Here is a 21180-nt window from a genome sequence, read left to right on the forward strand (position 1 = left end):
GACGCTCATTCACGGTTGTTTCACCTCTTCAGCACCTTCCAGGGCTTAGAAACCATCCATCACCCTGTGTCAGGCAGTTTATAAGTTTCTTTTCTTCCTGAAAATTGGACATTTTAAAGTGTAGGTGAAAGCACAAAAACCATCACTAGCTCCAGAACAAGGACTGGAACAGATCAGCAGTGAGGAAGAAGAGGAGAGCGACCAAAGAACCAGAGTTTTAGCACCACCGCTGTAGACACAACATCTGCTCTGTCCCTCTAAAACCTTGTTTGGATATCTCAGACAACTTCTGCTGCAGGTTGACTTTCAGATCCGAATGATGCTGTATGCTGTCCTAAATAATTGCTCTTTTTACTTGACAGAAATATTTTAAGTCTTCAGAACTTCTTCAATGAAATTTTCTGTGTGTATATAATCCTACCTCAATCGGAGTTTCCTCTGATCCAGCTGCAGCATTGAGAAGCAACTTCTAGAGTCTATTTTCTTAATGACCATTGTTTACTTGAATTAATCATGTAGTTATCATCGTACTAAACAAGAAGTCTCCCCGTCGGGGAATCGAACCCCGGTCTTCTGCGTGACAGGCAGAGATACTGTCCACTATACTAACGAGGACAGCTCTTCCGTTTTTCTTTGAAGAAGCTGACTGAAGGTCCTAACAGAAGGTCCTGAAACCACAGCATGAGTGAAAAGCAAAATGCGCCTGAGTATCTGACAGAGTGCTGTTCATGGTACCAGTAGCGTCTGGGTGTTTAGGGTACCAGGACCCTGGTCCTCCAGCTCCGCAGGCTGGCTCTTTCACTCCGGTGTCCGGTCGGAGGGGGTGCTTAAGAGCGGGTCCCCGGGGTCGGACGGTGAGACGGGTCTTTGGGTGGCTCCGGGTGAGCCAGGATTGAGGTGGTGTTTTGGTGCTGAAGCCACAAGGCTAAGTGGCTCCAGGCCGATATCGCCAATAACATTTTTTTATACTTTACTACAAACCTATTTCATTGTGTTCCAAATGCTCTGAAACGGGCTCTAAACCACTTTCTGGAAGAACCTTTTCGGATCCGGAAATTAGTCATTTACTCCGGTCGCGGTCCGCCAAACTCCCATCTTTGTTCTGAAGGTGCCACGTGGCGCTCGCTCACGGTTCGTAATTTGAGTCCGCGACCCCCACGAGAGAGTTTAGAATATTCTGGAGGGTAGAAGGCCGTTGTTCGGCCCGAGTTTAGACCGCTAAATCGCTCGGGTGGGGACTTCCAGCCGAGGACCGGTGATCGACGAAAAAGTGTCCGACAACGGTGCGCCTTTCTCGGACTCGGTCGGCTGGAAGTCCCGGTCCTCGGCCCGGTTCTCAAGAATTTTAGAGGACCTCCAACGGGGTCTCTGGGACCCCAAAGACGCTCATTCACGGTTGTTTCACCTCTTCAGCACCTTCCAGGGCTTAGAAACCATCCATCACCCTGTGTCAGGCAGTTTATAAGTTTCTTTTCTTCCTGAAAATTGGACATTTTAAAGTGTAGGTGAAAGCACAAAAACCATCACTAGCTCCAGAACAAGGACTGGAACAGATCAGCAGTGAGGAAGAAGAGGAGAGCGACCAAAGAACCAGAGTTTTAGCACCACCGCTGTAGACACAACATCTGCTCTGTCCCTCTAAAACCTTGTTTGGATATCTCAGACAACTTCTGCTGCAGGTTGACTTTCAGATCCGAATGATGCTGTATGCTGTCCTAAATAATTGCTCTTTTTACTTGACAGAAATATTTTAAGTCTTCAGAACTTCTTCAATGAAATTTTCTGTGTGTATATAATCCTACCTCAATCGGAGTTTCCTCTGATCCAGCTGCAGCATTGAGAAGCAACTTCTAGAGTCTATTTTCTTAATGACCATTGTTTACTTGAATTAATCATGTAGTTATCATCGTACTAAACAAGAAGTCTCCCCGTCGGGGAATCGAACCCCGGTCTTCTGCGTGACAGGCAGAGATACTGTCCACTATACTAACGAGGACAGCTCTTTCGTTTTTCTTTGAAGAAGCTGACTGAAGGTCCTAACAGAAGGTCCTGAAACCACAGCATGAGTGAAAAGCAAAATGCGCCTGAGTATCTGACAGAGTGCTGTTCATGGTACCAGTAGCGTCTGGGTGTTTAGGGTACCAGGACCCTGGTCCTCCAGCTCCGCAGGCTGGCTCTTTCACTCCGGTGTCCGGTCGGAGGGGGTGCTTAAGAGCGGGTCCCCGGGGTCGGACGGTGAGACGGGTCTTTGGGTGGCTCCGGGTGAGCCAGGATTGAGGTGGTGTTTTGGTGCTGAAGCCACAAGGCTAAGTGGCTCCAGGCCGATATCGCCAATAACATTTTTTTATACTTTACTACAAACCTATTTCATTGTGTTCCAAATGCTCTGAAACGGGCTCTAAACCACTTTCTGGAAGAACCTTTTCGGATCCGGAAATTAGTCATTTACTCCGGTCGCGGTCCGCCAAACTCCCATCTTTGTTCTGAAGGTGCCACGTGGCGCTCGCTCACGGTTCGTAATTTGAGTCCGCGACCCCCACGAGAGAGTTTAGAATATTCTGGAGGGTAGAAGGGCGTTGTTCGGCCCGAGTTTAGACCGCTAAATCGCTCGGGTGGGGACTTCCAGCCGAGGACCGGTGATCGACGAAAAAGTGTCCGACAACGGTGCGCCTTTCTCGGACTCGGTCGGCTGGAAGTCCCGGTCCTCGGCCCGGTTCTCAAGAATTTTAGAGGACCTCCAACGGGGTCTCTGGGACCCCAAAGACGCTCATTCACGGTTGTTTCACCTCTTCAGCACCTTCCAGGGCTTAGAAACCATCCATCACCCTGTGTCAGGCAGTTTATAAGTTTCTTTTCTTCCTGAAAATTGGACATTTTAAAGTGTAGGTGAAAGCACAAAAACCATCACTAGCTCCAGAACAAGGACTGGAACAGATCATCAGTGAGGAAGAAGAGGAGAGCGACCAAAGAACCAGAGTTTTAGCACCACCGCTGTAGACACAACATCTGCTCTGTCCCTCTAAAACCTTGTTTGGATATCTCAGACAACTTCTGCTGCAGGTTGACTTTCAGATCCGAGTGATGCTGTATGCTGTCCTAAATAATTGCTCTTTTTACTTGACAGAAATATTTTATGTCTTCAGAACTTCTTCAATGAAATTTTCTGTGTGTATATAATCCTACCTCAATCGGAGTTTCCTCTGATCCAGCTGCAGCATTGAGAAGCAACTTCTAGAGTCTATTTTCTTAATGACCATTGTTTACTTGAATTAATCATGTAGTTATCATCGTACTAAACAAGAAGTCTCCCCGTCGGGGAATCGAACCCCGGTCTTCTGCGTGACAGGCAGAGATACTGTCCACTATACTAACGAGGACAGCGCTTTCGTTTTTCTTTGAAGAAGCTGACTGAAGGTCCTAACAGAAGGTCCTGAAACCACAGCATGAGTGAAAAGCAAAATGCGCCTGAGTATCTGACAGAGTGCTGTTCATGGTACCAGTAGCGTCTGGGTGTTTAGGGTACCAGGACCCTGGTCCTCCAGCTCCGCAGGCTGGCTCTTTCACTCCGGTGTCCGGTCGGAGGGGGTGCTTAAGAGCGGGTCCCCGGGGTCGGACGGTGAGACGGGTCTTTGGGTGGCTCCGGGTGAGCCAGGATTGAGGTGGTGTTTTGGTGCTGAAGCCACAAGGCTAAGTGGCTCCAGGCCGATATCGCCAATAACATTTTTTTATACCTTACTACAAACCTATTTCATTGTGTTCCAAATGCTCTGAAACGGGCTCTAAACCACTTTCTGGAAGAACCTTTTCGGATCCGGAAATTAGTCATTTACTCCGGTCGCGGTCCGCCAAACTCCCATCTTTGTTCTGAAGGTGCCACGTGGCGCTCGGTCACGGTTCGTAATTTGAGTCCGCGACCCCCACGAGAGAGTTTAGAATATTCTGGAGGGTAGAAGGGCGTTGTTCGGCCCGAGTTTAGACCGCTAAATCGCTCGGGTGGGGACTTCCAGCCGAGGACCGGTGATCGACGAAAAAGTGTCCGACAACGGTGCGCCTTTCTCGGACTCGGTCGGCTGGAAGTCCCGGTCCTCGGCCCGGTTCTCAAGAATTTTAGAGGACCTCCAACGGGGTCTCTGGGACCCCAAAGACGCTCATTCACGGTTGTTTCACCTCTTCAGCACCTTCCAGGGCTTAGAAACCATCCATCACCCTTTGTCAGGCAGTTTATAAGTTTCTTTTCTTCCTGAAAATTGGACATTTTAAAGTGTAGGTGAAAGCACAAAAACCATCACTAGCTCCAGAACAAGGACTGGAACAGATCAGCAGTGAGGAAGAAGAGGAGAGCGACCAAAGAACCAGAGTTTTAGCACCACCGCTGTAGACACAACATCTGCTCTGTCCCTCTAAAACCTTGTTTGGATATCTCAGACAACTTCTGCTGCAGGTTGACTTTCAGATCCGAGTGATGCTGTATGCTGTCCTAAATAATTGCTCTTTTTACTTGACAGAAATATTTTAAGTCTTCAGAACTTCTTCAATGAAATTTTCTGTGTGTATATAATCCTACCTCAATCGGAGTTTCCTCTGATCCAGCTGCAGCATTGAGAAGCAACTTCTAGAGTCTATTTTCTTAATGACCATTGTTTACTTGAATTAATCATGTAGTTATCATCGTACTAAACAAGAAGTCTCCCCGTCGGGGAATCGAACCCCGGTCTTCTGCGTGACAGGCAGAGATACTGTCCACTATACTAACGAGGACAGCTCTTTCGTTTTTCTTTGAAGAAGCTGACTGAAGGTCCTAACAGAAGGTCCTGAAACCACAGCATGAGTGAAAAGCAAAATGCGCCTGAGTATCTGACAGAGTGCTGTTCATGGTACCAGTAGCGTCTGGGTGTTTAGGGTACCAGGACCCTGGTCCTCCAGCTCCGCAGGCTGGCTCTTTCACTCCGGTGTCCGGTCGGAGGGGGTGCTTAAGAGCGGGTCCCCGGGGTCGGACGGTGAGACGGGTCTTTGGGTGGCTCCGGGTGAGCCAGGATTGAGGTGGTGTTTTGGTGCTGAAGCCACAAGGCTAAGTGGCTCCAGGCCGATATCGCCAATAACATTTTTTTATACTTTACTACAAACCTATTTCATTGTGTTCCAAATGCTCTGAAACGGGCTCTAAACCACTTTCTGGAAGAACCTTTTCGGATCCGGAAATTAGTCATTTACTCCGGTTGCGGTCCGCCAAACTCCCATCTTTGTTCTGAAGGTGCCACGTGGCGCTCGGTCACGGTTCGTAATTTGAGTCCGCGACCCCCACGAGAGAGTTTAGAATATTCTGGAGGGTAGAAGGGCGTTGTTCGGCCCGAGTTTAGACCGCTAAATCGCTCGGGTGGGGACTTCCAGCCGAGGACCGGTGATCGACGAAAAAGTGTCCGACAACGGTGCGCCTTTCTCGGACTCGGTCGGCTGGAAGTCCCGGTCCTCGGCCCGGTTCTCAAGAATTTTAGAGGACCTCCAACGGGGTCTCTGGGACCCCAAAGACGCTCATTCACGGTTGTTTCACCTCTTCAGCACCTTCCAGGGCTTAGAAACCATCCATCACCCTGTGTCAGGCAGTTTATAAGTTTCTTTTCTTCCTGAAAATTGGACATTTTAAAGTGTAGGTGAAAGCACAAAAACCATCACTAGCTCCAGAACAAGGACTGGAACAGATCAGCAGTGAGGAAGAAGAGGAGAGCGACCAAAGAACCAGAGTTTTAGCACCACCGCTGTAGACACAACATCTGCTCTGTCCCTCTAAAACCTTGTTTGGATATCTCAGACAACTTCTGCTGCAGGTTGACTTTCAGATCCGAGTGATGCTGTATGCTGTCCTAAATAATTGCTCTTTTTACTTGACAGAAATATTTTAAGTCTTCAGAACTTCTTCAATGACATTTTCTGTGTGTATATAATCCTACCTCAATCGGAGTTTCCTCTGATCCAGCTGCAGCATTGAGAAGCAACTTCTAGAGTCTATTTTCTTAATGACCATTGTTTACTTGAATTAATCATGTAGTTATCATCGTACTAAACAAGAAGTCTCCCCGTCGGGGAATCGAACCCCGGTCTTCTGCGTGACAGGCAGAGATACTGTCCACTATACTAACGAGGACAGCTCTTTTGTTCTTCTTTGAAGAAGCTGACTGAAGGTCCTAACAGAAGGTCCTGAAACCACAGCATGAGTGAAAAGCAAAATGCGCCCGAGTATCTGACAGAGTGCTGTTCATGGTACCAGTAGCGTCTGGGTGTTTAGGGTACCAGGACCCTGGTCCTCCAGCTCCGCAGGCTGGCTCTTTCACTCCGGTGTCCGGTCGGAGGGGGTGCTTAAGAGCGGGTCCCCGGGGTCGGACGGTGAGACGGGTCTTTGGGTGGCTCCGGGTGAGCCAGGATTGAGGTGGTGTTTTGGTGCTGAAGCCACAAGGCTAAGTGGCTCCAGGCCGATATCGCCAATAACATTTTTTTATACTTTACTACAAACCTATTTCATTGTGTTCCAAATGCTCTGAAACGGGCTCTAAACCACTTTCTGGAAGAACCTTTTCGGATCCGGAAATTAGTCATTTACTCCGGTCGCGGTCCGCCAAACTCCCATCTTTGTTCTGAAGGTGCCACGTGGCGCTCGCTCACGGTTCGTAATTTGAGTCCGCGACCCCCACGAGAGAGTTTAGAATATTCTGGAGGGTAGAAGGGCGTTGTTCGGCCCGAGTTTAGACCGCTAAATCGCTCGGGTGGGGACTTCCAGCCGAGGACCGGTGATCGACGAAAAAGTGTCCGACAACGGTGCGCCTTTCTCGGACTCGGTCGGCTGGAAGTCCCGGTCCTCGGCCCGGTTCTCAAGAATTTTAGAGGACCTCCAACGGGGTCTCTGGGACCCCAAAGACGCTCATTCACGGTTGTTTCACCTCTTCAGCACCTTCCAGGGCTTAGAAACCATCCATCACCCTGTGTCAGGCAGTTTATAAGTTTCTTTTCTTCCTGAAAATTGGACATTTTAAAGTGTAGGTGAAAGCACAAAAACCATCACTAGCTCCAGAACAAGGACTGGAACAGATCATCAGTGAGGAAGAAGAGGAGAGCGACCAAAGAACCAGAGTTTTAGCACCACCGCTGTAGACACAACATCTGCTCTGTCCCTCTAAAACCTTGTTTGGATATCTCAGACAACTTCTGCTGCAGGTTGACTTTCAGATCCGAGTGATGCTGTATGCTGTCCTAAATAATTGCTCTTTTTACTTGACAGAAATATTTTATGTCTTCAGAACTTCTTCAATGAAATTTTCTGTGTGTATATAATCCTACCTCAATCGGAGTTTCCTCTGATCCAGCTGCAGCATTGAGAAGCAACTTCTAGAGTCTATTTTCTTAATGACCATTGTTTACTTGAATTAATCATGTAGTTATCATCGTACTAAACAAGAAGTCTCCCCGTCGGGGAATCGAACCCCGGTCTTCTGCGTGACAGGCAGAGATACTGTCCACTATACTAACGAGGACAGCGCTTTCGTTTTTCTTTGAAGAAGCTGACTGAAGGTCCTAACAGAAGGTCCTGAAACCACAGCATGAGTGAAAAGCAAAATGCGCCTGAGTATCTGACAGAGTGCTGTTCATGGTACCAGTAGCGTCTGGGTGTTTAGGGTACCAGGACCCTGGTCCTCCAGCTCCGCAGGCTGGCTCTTTCACTCCGGTGTCCGGTCGGAGGGGGTGCTTAAGAGCGGGTCCCCGGGGTCGGACGGTGAGACGGGTCTTTGGGTGGCTCCGGGTGAGCCAGGATTGAGGTGGTGTTTTGGTGCTGAAGCCACAAGGCTAAGTGGCTCCAGGCCGATATCGCCAATAACATTTTTTTATACCTTACTACAAACCTATTTCATTGTGTTCCAAATGCTCTGAAACGGGCTCTAAACCACTTTCTGGAAGAACCTTTTCGGATCCGGAAATTAGTCATTTACTCCGGTCGCGGTCCGCCAAACTCCCATCTTTGTTCTGAAGGTGCCACGTGGCGCTCGGTCACGGTTCGTAATTTGAGTCCGCGACCCCCACGAGAGAGTTTAGAATATTCTGGAGGGTAGAAGGGCGTTGTTCGGCCCGAGTTTAGACCGCTAAATCGCTCGGGTGGGGACTTCCAGCCGAGGACCGGTGATCGACGAAAAAGTGTCCGACAACGGTGCGCCTTTCTCGGACTCGGTCGGCTGGAAGTCCCGGTCCTCGGCCCGGTTCTCAAGAATTTTAGAGGACCTCCAACGGGGTCTCTGGGACCCCAAAGACGCTCATTCACGGTTGTTTCACCTCTTCAGCACCTTCCAGGGCTTAGAAACCATCCATCACCCTTTGTCAGGCAGTTTATAAGTTTCTTTTCTTCCTGAAAATTGGACATTTTAAAGTGTAGGTGAAAGCACAAAAACCATCACTAGCTCCAGAACAAGGACTGGAACAGATCAGCAGTGAGGAAGAAGAGGAGAGCGACCAAAGAACCAGAGTTTTAGCACCACCGCTGTAGACACAACATCTGCTCTGTCCCTCTAAAACCTTGTTTGGATATCTCAGACAACTTCTGCTGCAGGTTGACTTTCAGATCCGAGTGATGCTGTATGCTGTCCTAAATAATTGCTCTTTTTACTTGACAGAAATATTTTAAGTCTTCAGAACTTCTTCAATGAAATTTTCTGTGTGTATATAATCCTACCTCAATCGGAGTTTCCTCTGATCCAGCTGCAGCATTGAGAAGCAACTTCTAGAGTCTATTTTCTTAATGACCATTGTTTACTTGAATTAATCATGTAGTTATCATCGTACTAAACAAGAAGTCTCCCCGTCGGGGAATCGAACCCCGGTCTTCTGCGTGACAGGCAGAGATACTGTCCACTATACTAACGAGGACAGCTCTTTCGTTTTTCTTTGAAGAAGCTGACTGAAGGTCCTAACAGAAGGTCCTGAAACCACAGCATGAGTGAAAAGCAAAATGCGCCTGAGTATCTGACAGAGTGCTGTTCATGGTACCAGTAGCGTCTGGGTGTTTAGGGTACCAGGACCCTGGTCCTCCAGCTCCGCAGGCTGGCTCTTTCACTCCGGTGTCCGGTCGGAGGGGGTGCTTAAGAGCGGGTCCCCGGGGTCGGACGGTGAGACGGGTCTTTGGGTGGCTCCGGGTGAGCCAGGATTGAGGTGGTGTTTTGGTGCTGAAGCCACAAGGCTAAGTGGCTCCAGGCCGATATCGCCAATAACATTTTTTTATACTTTACTACAAACCTATTTCATTGTGTTCCAAATGCTCTGAAACGGGCTCTAAACCACTTTCTGGAAGAACCTTTTCGGATCCGGAAATTAGTCATTTACTCCGGTCGCGGTCCGCCAAACTCCCATCTTTGTTCTGAAGGTGCCACGTGGCGCTCGGTCACGGTTCGTAATTTGAGTCCGCGACCCCCACGAGAGAGTTTAGAATATTCTGGAGGGTAGAAGGGCGTTGTTCGGCCCGAGTTTAGACCGCTAAATCGCTCGGGTGGGGACTTCCAGCCGAGGACCGGTGATCGACGAAAAAGTGTCCGACAACGGTGCGCCTTTCTCGGACTCGGTCGGCTGGAAGTCCCGGTCCTCGGCCCGGTTCTCAAGAATTTTAGAGGACCTCCAACGGGGTCTCTGGGACCCCAAAGACGCTCATTCACGGTTGTTTCACCTCTTCAGCACCTTCCAGGGCTTAGAAACCATCCATCACCCTGTGTCAGGCAGTTTATAAGTTTCTTTTCTTCCTGAAAATTGGACATTTTAAAGTGTAGGTGAAAGCACAAAAACCATCACTAGCTCCAGAACAAGGACTGGAACAGATCAGCAGTGAGGAAGAAGAGGAGAGCGACCAAAGAACCAGAGTTTTAGCACCACCGCTGTAGACACAACATCTGCTCTGTCCCTCTAAAACCTTGTTTGGATATCTCAGACAACTTCTGCTGCAGGTTGACTTTCAGATCCGAGTGATGCTGTATGCTGTCCTAAATAATTGCTCTTTTTACTTGACAGAAATATTTTAAGTCTTCAGAACTTCTTCAATGACATTTTCTGTGTGTATATAATCCTACCTCAATCGGAGTTTCCTCTGATCCAGCTGCAGCATTGAGAAGCAACTTCTAGAGTCTATTTTCTTAATGACCATTGTTTACTTGAATTAATCATGTAGTTATCATCGTACTAAACAAGAAGTCTCCCCGTCGGGGAATCGAACCCCGGTCTTCTGCGTGACAGGCAGAGATACTGTCCACTATACTAACGAGGACAGCTCTTTTGTTCTTCTTTGAAGAAGCTGACTGAAGGTCCTAACAGAAGGTCCTGAAACCACAGCATGAGTGAAAAGCAAAATGCGCCCGAGTATCTGACAGAGTGCTGTTCATGGTACCAGTAGCGTCTGGGTGTTTAGGGTACCAGGACCCTGGTCCTCCAGCTCCGCAGGCTGGCTCTTTCACTCCGGTGTCCGGTCGGAGGGGGTGCTTAAGAGCGGCTCCCCGGGGTCGGACGGTGAGACGGGTCTTTGGGTGGCTCCGGGTGAGCCAGGATTGAGGTGGTGTTTTGGTGCTGAAGCCACAAGGCTAAGTGGCTCCAGGCCGATATCGCCAATAACATTTTTTTATACTTTACTACAAACCTATTTCATTGTGTTCCAAATGCTCTGAAACGGGCTCTAAACCACTTTCTGGAAGAACCTTTTCGGATCCGGAAATTAGTCATTTACTCCGGTCGCGGTCCGCCAAACTCCCATCTTTGTTCTGAAGGTGCCACGTGGCGCTCGCTCACGGTTCGTAATTTGAGTCCGCGACCCCCACGAGAGAGTTTAGAATATTCTGGAGGGTAGAAGGGCGTTGTTCGGCCCGAGTTTAGACCGCTAAATCGCTCGGGTGGGGACTTCCAGCCGAGGACCGGTGATCGACGAAAAAGTGTCCGACAACGGTGCGCCTTTCTCGGACTCGGTCGGCTGGAAGTCCCGGTCCTCGGCCCGGTTCTCAAGAATTTTAGAGGACCTCCAACGGGGTCTCTGGGACCCCAAAGACGCTCATTCACGGTTGTTTCACCTCTTCAGCACCTTCCAGGGCTTAGAAACCATCCATCACCCTGTGTCAGGCAGTTTATAAGTTTCTTTTCTTCCTGAAAATTGGACATTTTAAAGTGTAGGTGAAAGCACAAAAACCATCACTAGCTCCAGAACAAGGACTGGAACAGATCAGCAGTGAGGAAGAAGAGGAGAGCGACCAAAGAACCAGAGTTTTAGCACCACCGCTGTAGACACAACATCTGCTCTGTCCCTCTAAAACCTTGTTTGGATATCTCAGACAACTTCTGCTGCAGGTTGACTTTCAGATCCGAGTGATGCTGTATGCTGTCCTAAATAATTGCTCTTTTTACTTGACAGAAATATTTTAAGTCTTCAGAACTTCTTCAATGACATTTTCTGTGTGTATATAATCCTACCTCAATCGGAGTTTCCTCTGATCCAGCTGCAGCATTGAGAAGCAACTTCTAGAGTCTATTTTCTTAATGACCATTGTTTACTTGAATTAATCATGTAGTTATCATCGTACTAAACAAGAAGTCTCCCCGTCGGGGAATCGAACCCCGGTCTTCTGCGTGACAGGCAGAGATACTGTCCACTATACTAACGAGGACAGCTCTTTTGTTCTTCTTTGAAGAAGCTGACTGAAGGTCCTAACAGAAGGTCCTGAAACCACAGCATGAGTGAAAAGCAAAATGCGCCCGAGTATCTGACAGAGTGCTGTTCATGGTACCAGTAGCGTCTGGGTGTTTAGGGTACCAGGACCCTGGTCCTCCAGCTCCGCAGGCTGGCTCTTTCACTCCGGTGTCCGGTCGGAGGGGGTGCTTAAGAGCGGGTCCCCGGGGTCGGACGGTGAGACGGGTCTTTGGGTGGCTCCGGGTGAGCCAGGATTGAGGTGGTGTTTTGGTGCTGAAGCCACAAGGCTAAGTGGCTCCAGGCCGATATCGCCAATAACATTTTTTTATACTTTACTACAAACCTATTTCATTGTGTTCCAAATGCTCTGAAACGGGCTCTAAACCACTTTCTGGAAGAACCTTTTCGGATCCGGAAATTAGTCATTTACTCCGGTCGCGGTCCGCCAAACTCCCATCTTTGTTCTGAAGGTGCCACGTGGCGCTCGCTCACGGTTCGTAATTTGAGTCCGCGACCCCCACGAGAGAGTTTAGAATATTCTGGAGGGTAGAAGGGCGTTGTTCGGCCCGAGTTTAGACCGCTAAATCGCTCGGGTGGGGACTTCCAGCCGAGGACCGGTGATCGACGAAAAAGTGTCCGACAACGGTGCGCCTTTCTCGGACTCGGTCGGCTGGAAGTCCCGGTCCTCGGCCCGGTTCTCAAGAATTTTAGAGGACCTCCAACGGGGTCTCTGGGACCCCAAAGACGCTCATTCACGGTTGTTTCACCTCTTCAGCACCTTCCAGGGCTTAGAAACCATCCATCACCCTGTGTCAGGCAGTTTATAAGTTTCTTTTCTTCCTGAAAATTGGACATTTTAAAGTGTAGGTGAAAGCACAAAAACCATCACTAGCTCCAGAACAAGGACTGGAACAGATCAGCAGTGAGGAAGAAGAGGAGAGCGACCAAAGAACCAGAGTTTTAGCACCACCGCTGTAGACACAACATCTGCTCTGTCCCTTTAAAACCTTGTTTGGATATCTCAGACAACTTCTGCTGCAGGTTGACTTTCAGATCCGAGTGATGCTGTATGCTGTCCTAAATAATTGCTCTTTTTACTTGACAGAAATATTTTAAGTCTTCAGAACTTCTTCAATGACATTTTCTGTGTGTATATAATCCTACCTCAATCGGAGTTTCCTCTGATCCAGCTGCAGCATTGAGAAGCAACTTCTAGAGTCTATTTTCTTAATGACCATTGTTTACTTGAATTAATCATGTAGTTATCATCGTACTAAACAAGAAGTCTCCCCGTCGGGGAATCGAACCCCGGTCTTCTGCGTGACAGGCAGAGATACTGTCCACTATACTAACGAGGACAGCTCTTTTGTTCTTCTTTGAAGAAGCTGACTGAAGGTCCTAACAGAAGGTCCTGAAACCACAGCATGAGTGAAAAGCAAAATGCGCCCGAGTATCTGACAGAGTGCTGTTCATGGTACCAGTAGCGTCTGGGTGTTTAGGGTACCAGGACCCTGGTCCTCCAGCTCCGCAGGCTGGCTCTTTCACTCCGGTGTCCGGTCGGAGGGGGTGCTTAAGAGCGGGTCCCCGGGGTCGGACGGTGAGACGGGTCTTTGGGTGGCTCCGGGTGAGCCAGGATTGAGGTGGTGTTTTGGTGCTGAAGCCACAAGGCTAAGTGGCTCCAGGCCGATATCGCCAATAACATTTTTTTATACTTTACTACAAACCTATTTCATTGTGTTCCAAATGCTCTGAAACGGGCTCTAAACCACTTTCTGGAAGAACCTTTTCGGATCCGGAAATTAGTCATTTACTCCGGTCGCGGTCCGCCAAACTCCCATCTTTGTTCTGAAGGTGCCACGTGGCGCTCGCTCACGGTTCGTAATTTGAGTCCGCGACCCCCACGAGAGAGTTTAGAATATTCTGGAGGGTAGAAGGGCGTTGTTCGGCCCGAGTTTAGACCGCTAAATCGCTCGGGTGGGGACTTCCAGCCGAGGACCGGTGATCGACGAAAAAGTGTCCGACAACGGTGCGCCTTTCTCGGACTCGGTCGGCTGGAAGTCCCGGTCCTCGGCCCGGTTCTCAAGAATTTTAGAGGACCTCCAACGGGGTCTCTGGGACCCCAAAGACGCTCATTCACGGTTGTTTCACCTCTTCAGCACCTTCCAGGGCTTAGAAACCATCCATCACCCTGTGTCAGGCAGTTTATAAGTTTCTTTTCTTCCTGAAAATTGGACATTTTAAAGTGTAGGTGAAAGCACAAAAACCATCACTAGCTCCAGAACAAGGACTGGAACAGATCAGCAGTGAGGAAGAAGAGGAGAGCGACCAAAGAACCAGAGTTTTAGCACCACCGCTGTAGACACAACATCTGCTCTGTCCCTCTAAAACCTTGTTTGGATATCTCAGACAACTTCTGCTGCAGGTTGACTTTCAGATCCGAGTGATGCTGTATGCTGTCCTAAATAATTGCTCTTTTTACTTGACAGAAATATTTTATGTCTTCAGAACTTCTTCAATGAAATTTTCTGTGTGTATATAATCCTACCTCAATCGGAGTTTCCTCTGATCCAGCTGCAGCATTGAGAAGCAACTTCTAGAGTCTATTTTCTTAATGACCATTGTTTACTTGAATTAATCATGTAGTTATCATCGTACTAAACAAGAAGTCTCCCCGTCGGGGAATCGAACCCCGGTCTTCTGCGTGACAGGCAGAGATACTGTCCACTATACTAACGAGGACAGCGCTTTCGTTTTTCTTTGAAGAAGCTGACTGAAGGTCCTAACAGAAGGTCCTGAAACCACAGCATGAGTGAAAAGCAAAATGCGCCCGAGTATCTGACAGAGTGCTGTTCATGGTACCAGTAGCGTCTGGGTGTTTAGGGTACCAGGACCCTGGTCCTCCAGCTCCGCAGGCTGGCTCTTTCACTCCGGTGTCCGGTCGGAGGGGGTGCTTAAGAGCGGGTCCCCGGGGTCGGACGGTGAGACGGGTCTTTGGGTGGCTCCGGGTGAGCCAGGATTGAGGTGGTGTTTTGGTGCTGAAGCCACAAGGCTAAGTGGCTCCAGGCCGATATCGCCAATAACATTTTTTTATACTTTACTACAAACCTATTTCATTGTGTTCCAAATGCTCTGAAACGGGCTCTAAACCACTTTCTGGAAGAACCTTTTCGGATCCGGAAATTAGTCATTTACTCCGGTCGCGGTCCGCCAAACTCCCATCTTTGTTCTGAAGGTGCCACGTGGCGCTCGGTCACGGTTCGTAATTTGAGTCCGCGACCCCCACGAGAGAGTTTAGAATATTCTGGAGGGTAGAAGGGCGTTGTTCGGCCCGAGTTTAGACCGCTAAATCGCTCGGGTGGGGACTTCCAGCCGAGGACCGGTGATCGACGAAAAAGTGTCCGACAACGGTGCGCCTTTCTCGGACTCGGTCGGCTGGAAGTCCCGGTCCTCGGCCCGGTTCTCAAGAATTTTAGAGGACCTCCAACGGGGTCTCTGGGACCCCAAAGACGCTCATTCACGGTTGTTTCACCTCTTCAGCACCTTCCAGGGCTTAGAAACCATCCATCACCCTTTGTCAGGCAGTTTATAAGTTTCTTTTCTTCCTGAAAATTGGACATTTTAAAGTGTAGGTGAAAGCACAAAAACCATCACTAGCTCCAGAACAAGGACTGGAACAGATCAGCAGTGAGGAAGAAGAGGAGAGCGACCAAAGAACCAGAGTTTTAGCACCACCGCTGTAGACACAACATCTGCTCTGTCCCTCTAAAACCTTGTTTGGATATCTCAGACAACTTCTGCTGCAGGTTGACTTTCAGATCCGAGTGATGCTGTATGCTGTCCTAAATAATTGCTCTTTTTACTTGACAGAAATATTTTATGTCTTCAGAACTTCTTCAATGAAATTTTCTGTGTGTATATAATCCTACCTCAATCGGAGTTTCCTCTGATCCAGCTGCAGCATTGAGAAGCAACTTCTAGAGTCTATTTTCTTAATGACCATTGTTTACTTGAATTAATCATGTAGTTATCATCGTACTAAACAAGAAGTCTCCCCGTCGGGGAATCGAACCCCGGTCTTCTGCGTGACAGGCAGAGATACTGTCCACTATACTAACGAGGACAGCGCTTTCGTTTTTCTTTGAAGAAGCTGACTGAAGGTCCTAACAGAAGGTCCTGAAACCACAGCATGAGTGAAAAGCAAAATGCGCCTGAGTATCTGACAGAGTGCTGTTCATGGTACCAGTAGCGTCTGGGTGTTTAGGGTACCAGGACCCTGGTCCTCCAGCTCCGCAGGCTGGCTCTTTCACTCCGGTGTCCGGTCGGAGGGGGTGCTTAAGAGCGGGTCCCCGGGGTCGGACGGTGAGACGGGTCTTTGGGTGGCTCCGGGTGAGCCAGGATTGAGGTGGTGTTTTGGTGCTGAAGCCACAAGGCTAAGTGGCTCCAGGCCGATATCGCCAATAACATTTTTTTATACCTTACTACAAACCTATTTCATTGTGTTCCAAATGCTCTGAAACGGGCTCTAAACCACTTTCTGGAAGAACCTTTTCGGATCCGGAAATTAGTCATTTACTCCGGTCGCGGTCCGCCAAACTCCCATCTTTGTTCTGAAGGTGCCACGTGGCGCTCGGTCACGGTTCGTAATTTGAGTCCGCGACCCCCACGAGAGAGTTTAGAATATTCTGGAGGGTAGAAGGGCGTTGTTCGGCCCGAGTTTAGACCGCTAAATCGCTCGGGTGGGGACTTCCAGCCGAGGACCGGTGATCGACGAAAAAGTGTCCGACAACGGTGCGCCTTTCTCGGACTCGGTCGGCTGGAAGTCCCGGTCCTCGGCCCGGTTCTCAAGAATTTTAGAGGACCTCCAACGGGGTCTCTGGGACCCCAAAGACGCTCATTCACGGTTGTTTCACCTCTTCAGCACCTTCCAGGGCTTAGAAACCATCCATCACCCTTTGTCAGGCAGTTTATAAGTTTCTTTTCTTCCTGAAAATTGGACATTTTAAAGTGTAGGTGAAAGCACAAAAACCATCACTAGCTCCAGAACAAGGACTGGAACAGATCAGCAGTGAGGAAGAAGAGGAGAGCGACCAAAGAACCAGAGTTTTAGCACCACCGCTGTAGACACAACATCTGCTCTGTCCCTCTAAAACCTTGTTTGGATATCTCAGACAACTTCTGCTGCAGGTTGACTTTCAGATCCGAGTGATGCTGTATGCTGTCCTAAATAATTGCTCTTTTTACTTGACAGAAATATTTTAAGTCTTCAGAACTTCTTCAATGAAATTTTCTGTGTGTATATAATCCTACCTCAATCGGAGTTTCCTCTGATCCAGCTGCAGCATTGAGAAGCAACTTCTAGAGTCTATTTTCTTAATGACCATTGTTTACTTGAATTAATCATGTAGTTATCATCGTACTAAACAAGAAGTCTCCCCGTCGGGGAATCGAACCCCGGTCTTCTGCGTGACAGGCAGAGATACTGTCCACTATACTAACGAGGACAGCTCTTTCGTTTTTCTTTGAAGAAGCTGACTGAAGGTCCTAACAGAAGGTCCTGAAACCACAGCATGAGTGAAAAGCAAAATGCGCCTGAGTATCTGACAGAGTGCTGTTCATGGTACCAGTAGCGTCTGGGTGTTTAGGGTACCAGGACCCTGGTCCTCCAGCTCCGCAGGCTGGCTCTTTCACTCCGGTGTCCGGTCGGAGGGGGTGCTTAAGAGCGGGTCCCCGGGGTCGGACGGTGAGACGGGTCTTTGGGTGGCTCCGGGTGAGCCAGGATTGAGGTGGTGTTTTGGTGCTGAAGCCACAAGGCTAAGTGGCTCCAGGCCGATATCGCCAATAACATTTTTTTATACTTTACTACAAACCTATTTCATTGTGTTCCAAATGCTCTGAAACGGGCTCTAAACCACTTTCTGGAAGAACCTTTTCGGATCCGGAAATTAGTCATTTACTCCGGTCGCGGTCCGCCAAACTCCCATCTTTGTTCTGAAGGTGCCACGTGGCGCTCGCTCACGGTTCGTAATTTGAGTCCGCGACCCCCACGAGAGAGTTTAGAATATTCTGGAGGGTAGAAGGGCGTTGTTCGGCCCGAGTTTAGACCGCTAAATCGCTCGGGTGGGGACTTCCAGCCGAGGACCGGTGATCGACGAAAAAGTGTCCGACAACGGTGCGCCTTTCTCGGACTCGGTCGGCTGGAAGTCCCGGTCCTCGGCCCGGTTCTCAAGAATTTTAGAGGACCTCCAACGGGGTCTCTGGGACCCCAAAGACGCTCATTCACGGTTGTTTCACCTCTTCAGCACCTTCCAGGGCTTAGAAACCATCCATCACCCTGTGTCAGGCAGTTTATAAGTTTCTTTTCTTCCTGAAAATTGGACATTTTAAAGTGTAGGTGAAAGCACAAAAACCATCACTAGCTCCAGAACAAGGACTGGAACAGATCAGCAGTGAGGAAGAAGAGGAGAGCGACCAAAGAACCAGAGTTTTAGCACCACCGCTGTAGACACAACATCTGCTCTGTCCCTCTAAAACCTTGTTTGGATATCTCAGACAACTTCTGCTGCAGGTTGACTTTCAGATCCGAGTGATGCTGTATGCTGTCCTAAATAATTGCTCTTTTTACTTGACAGAAATATTTTAAGTCTTCAGAACTTCTTCAATGACATTTTCTGTGTGTATATAATCCTACCTCAATCGGAGTTTCCTCTGATCCAGCTGCAGCATTGAGAAGCAACTTCTAGAGTCTATTTTCTTAATGACCATTGTTTACTTGAATTAATCATGTAGTTATCATCGTACTAAACAAGAAGTCTCCCCGTCGGGGAATCGAACCCCGGTCTTCTGCGTGACAGGCAGAGATACTGTCCACTATACTAACGAGGACAGCTCTTTTGTTCTTCTTTGAAGAAGCTGACTGAAGGTCCTAACAGAAGGTCCTGAAACCACAGCATGAGTGAAAAGCAAAATGCGCCCGAGTATCTGACAGAGTGCTGTTCATGGTACCAGTAGCGTCTGGGTGTTTAGGGTACCAGGACCCTGGTCCTCCAGCTCCGCAGGCTGGCTCTTTCACTCCGGTGTCCGGTCGGAGGGGGTGCTTAAGAGCGGCTCCCCGGGGTCGGACGGTGAGACGGGTCTTTGGGTGGCTCCGGGTGAGCCAGGATTGAGGTGGTGTTTTGGTGCTGAAGCCACAAGGCTAAGTGGCTCCAGGCCGATATCGCCAATAACATTTTTTTATACTTTACTACAAACCTATTTCATTGTGTTCCAAATGCTCTGAAACGGGCTCTAAACCACTTTCTGGAACAACCTTTTCGGATCCGGAAATTAGTCATTTACTCCGGTCGCGGTCCGCCAAACTCCCATCTTTGTTCTGAAGGTGCCACGTGGCGCTCGCTCACGGTTCGTAATTTGAGTCCGCGACCCCCACGAGAGAGTTTAGAATATTCTGGAGGGTAGAAGGGCGTTGTTCGGCCCGAGTTTAGACCGCTAAATCGCTCGGGTGGGGACTTCCAGCCGAGGACCGGTGATCGACGAAAAAGTGTCCGACAACGGTGCGCCTTTCTCGGACTCGGTCGGCTGGAAGTCCCGGTCCTCGGCCCGGTTCTCAAGAATTTTAGAGGACCTCCAACGGGGTCTCTGGGACCCCAAAGACGCTCATTCACGGTTGTTTCACCTCTTCAGCACCTTCCAGGGCTTAGAAACCATCCATCACCCTGTGTCAGGCAGTTTATAAGTTTCTTTTCTTCCTGAAAATTGGACATTTTAAAGTGTAGGTGAAAGCACAAAAACCATCACTAGCTCCAGAACAAGGACTGGAACAGATCAGCAGTGAGGAAGAAGAGGAGAGCGACCAAAGAACCAGAGTTTTAGCACCACCGCTGTAGACACAACATCTGCTCTGTCCCTCTAAAACCTTGTTTGGATATCTCAGACAACTTCTGCTGCAGGTTGACTTTCAGACCCGAGTGATGCTGTATGCTGTCCTAAATAATTGCTCTTTTTACTTGACAGAAATATTTTAAGTCTTCAGAACTTCTTCAATGACATTTTCTGTGTGTATATAATCCTACCTCAATCGGAGTTTCCTCTGATCCAGCTGCAGCATTGAGAAGCAACTTCTAGAGTCTATTTTCTTAATGACCATTGTTTACTTGAATTAATCATGTAGTTATCATCGTACTAAACAAGAAGTCTCCCCGTCGGGGAATCGAACCCCGGTCTTCTGCGTGACAGGCAGAGATACTGTCCACTATACTAACGAGGACAGCTCTTTTGTTCTTCTTTGAAGAAGCTGACTGAAGGTCCTAACAGAAGGTCCTGAAACCACAGCATGAGTGAAAAGCAAAATGCGCCCGAGTATCTGACAGAGTGCTGTTCATGGTACCAGTAGCGTCTGGGTGTTTAGGGTACCAGGACCCTGGTCCTCCAGCTCCGCAGGCTGGCTCTTTCACTCCGGTGTCCGGTCGGAGGGGGTGCTTAAGAGCGGGTCCCCGGGGTCGGACGGTGAGACGGGTCTTTGGGTGGCTCCGGGTGAGCCAGGATTGAGGTGGTGTTTTGGTGCTGAAGCCACAAGGCTAAGTGGCTCCAGGCCGATATCGCCAATAACATTTTTTTATACTTTACTACAAACCTATTTCATTGTGTTCCAAATGCTCTGAAACGGGCTCTAAACCACTTTCTGGAAGAACCTTTTCGGATCCGGAAATTAGTCATTTACTCCGGTCGCGGTCCGCCAAACTCCCATCTTTGTTCTGAAGGTGCCACGTGGCGCTCGCTCACGGTTCGTAATTTGAGTCCGCGACCCCCACGAGAGAGTTTAGAATATTCTGGAGGGTAGAAGGGCGTTGTTCGGCCCGAGTTTAGACCGCTAAATCGCTCGGGTGGGGACTTCCAGCCGAGGACCGGTGATCGACGAAAAAGTGTCCGACAACGGTGCGCCTTTCTCGGACTCGGTCGGCTGGAAGTCCCGGTCCTCGGCCCGGTTCTCAAGAATTTTAGAGGACCTCCAACGGGGTCTCTGGGACCCCAAAGACGCTCATTCACGGTTGTTTCACCTCTTCAGCACCTTCCAGGGCTTAGAAACCATCCATCACCCTGTGTCAGGCAGTTTATAAGTTTCTTTTCTTCCTGAAAATTGGACATTTTAAAGTGTAGGTGAAAGCACAAAAACCATCACTAGCTCCAGAACAAGGACTGGAACAGATCAGCAGTGAGGAAGAAGAGGAGAGCGACCAAAGAACCAGAGTTTTAGCACCACCGCTGTAGACACAACATCTGCTCTGTCCCTTTAAAACCTTGTTTGGATATCTCAGACAACTTCTGCTGCAGGTTGACTTTCAGATCCGAGTGATGCTGTATGCTGTCCTAAATAATTGCTCTTTTTACTTGACAGAAATATTTTAAGTCTTCAGAACTTCTTCAATGAAATTTTCTGTGTGTATATAATCCTACCTCAATCGGAGTTTCCTCTGATCCAGCTGCAGCATTGAGAAGCA

The 21180-nt window shown here is 48.8% G+C and overlaps 15 non-coding genes across 15 annotated transcripts; all 15 read right to left on the bottom strand.

The window, feature by feature from the left end:
* Positions 1-543: 543 nt before the first annotated feature.
* trnad-guc (transfer RNA aspartic acid (anticodon GUC)) lies at positions 544-615 on the bottom strand. Its single transcript has one exon. It is a non-coding gene; the product is annotated as a tRNA-Asp (tRNA).
* Positions 616-1924: 1309 nt separating this feature from the next.
* Positions 1925-1996, bottom strand: trnad-guc (transfer RNA aspartic acid (anticodon GUC)). Its single transcript has one exon. It is a non-coding gene; the product is annotated as a tRNA-Asp (tRNA).
* Positions 1997-3305: 1309 nt separating this feature from the next.
* On the bottom strand, positions 3306-3377 carry trnad-guc (transfer RNA aspartic acid (anticodon GUC)). Its single transcript has one exon. It is a non-coding gene; the product is annotated as a tRNA-Asp (tRNA).
* Positions 3378-4686: 1309 nt separating this feature from the next.
* trnad-guc (transfer RNA aspartic acid (anticodon GUC)) lies at positions 4687-4758 on the bottom strand. Its single transcript has one exon. It is a non-coding gene; the product is annotated as a tRNA-Asp (tRNA).
* A 1309-nt stretch (positions 4759-6067) lies between these two features.
* On the bottom strand, positions 6068-6139 carry trnad-guc (transfer RNA aspartic acid (anticodon GUC)). Its single transcript has one exon. It is a non-coding gene; the product is annotated as a tRNA-Asp (tRNA).
* A 1309-nt stretch (positions 6140-7448) lies between these two features.
* Positions 7449-7520, bottom strand: trnad-guc (transfer RNA aspartic acid (anticodon GUC)). The gene has a single exon. It is a non-coding gene; the product is annotated as a tRNA-Asp (tRNA).
* Positions 7521-8829: 1309 nt separating this feature from the next.
* Positions 8830-8901, bottom strand: trnad-guc (transfer RNA aspartic acid (anticodon GUC)). Its single transcript has one exon. It is a non-coding gene; the product is annotated as a tRNA-Asp (tRNA).
* Positions 8902-10210: 1309 nt separating this feature from the next.
* trnad-guc (transfer RNA aspartic acid (anticodon GUC)) lies at positions 10211-10282 on the bottom strand. The gene has a single exon. It is a non-coding gene; the product is annotated as a tRNA-Asp (tRNA).
* Positions 10283-11591: 1309 nt separating this feature from the next.
* trnad-guc (transfer RNA aspartic acid (anticodon GUC)) lies at positions 11592-11663 on the bottom strand. The gene has a single exon. It is a non-coding gene; the product is annotated as a tRNA-Asp (tRNA).
* Positions 11664-12972: 1309 nt separating this feature from the next.
* On the bottom strand, positions 12973-13044 carry trnad-guc (transfer RNA aspartic acid (anticodon GUC)). The gene has a single exon. It is a non-coding gene; the product is annotated as a tRNA-Asp (tRNA).
* Positions 13045-14353: 1309 nt separating this feature from the next.
* Positions 14354-14425, bottom strand: trnad-guc (transfer RNA aspartic acid (anticodon GUC)). Its single transcript has one exon. It is a non-coding gene; the product is annotated as a tRNA-Asp (tRNA).
* A 1309-nt stretch (positions 14426-15734) lies between these two features.
* On the bottom strand, positions 15735-15806 carry trnad-guc (transfer RNA aspartic acid (anticodon GUC)). Its single transcript has one exon. It is a non-coding gene; the product is annotated as a tRNA-Asp (tRNA).
* Positions 15807-17115: 1309 nt separating this feature from the next.
* trnad-guc (transfer RNA aspartic acid (anticodon GUC)) lies at positions 17116-17187 on the bottom strand. Its single transcript has one exon. It is a non-coding gene; the product is annotated as a tRNA-Asp (tRNA).
* Positions 17188-18496: 1309 nt separating this feature from the next.
* On the bottom strand, positions 18497-18568 carry trnad-guc (transfer RNA aspartic acid (anticodon GUC)). The gene has a single exon. It is a non-coding gene; the product is annotated as a tRNA-Asp (tRNA).
* A 1309-nt stretch (positions 18569-19877) lies between these two features.
* trnad-guc (transfer RNA aspartic acid (anticodon GUC)) lies at positions 19878-19949 on the bottom strand. The gene has a single exon. It is a non-coding gene; the product is annotated as a tRNA-Asp (tRNA).
* Positions 19950-21180: the final 1231 nt, after the last annotated feature.

This window comes from Cololabis saira, chromosome 13 (assembly GCF_033807715.1).
Source record: "Cololabis saira isolate AMF1-May2022 chromosome 13, fColSai1.1, whole genome shotgun sequence".
Classification (NCBI taxonomy): Eukaryota; Metazoa; Chordata; class Actinopteri; order Beloniformes; family Belonidae; genus Cololabis; species Cololabis saira.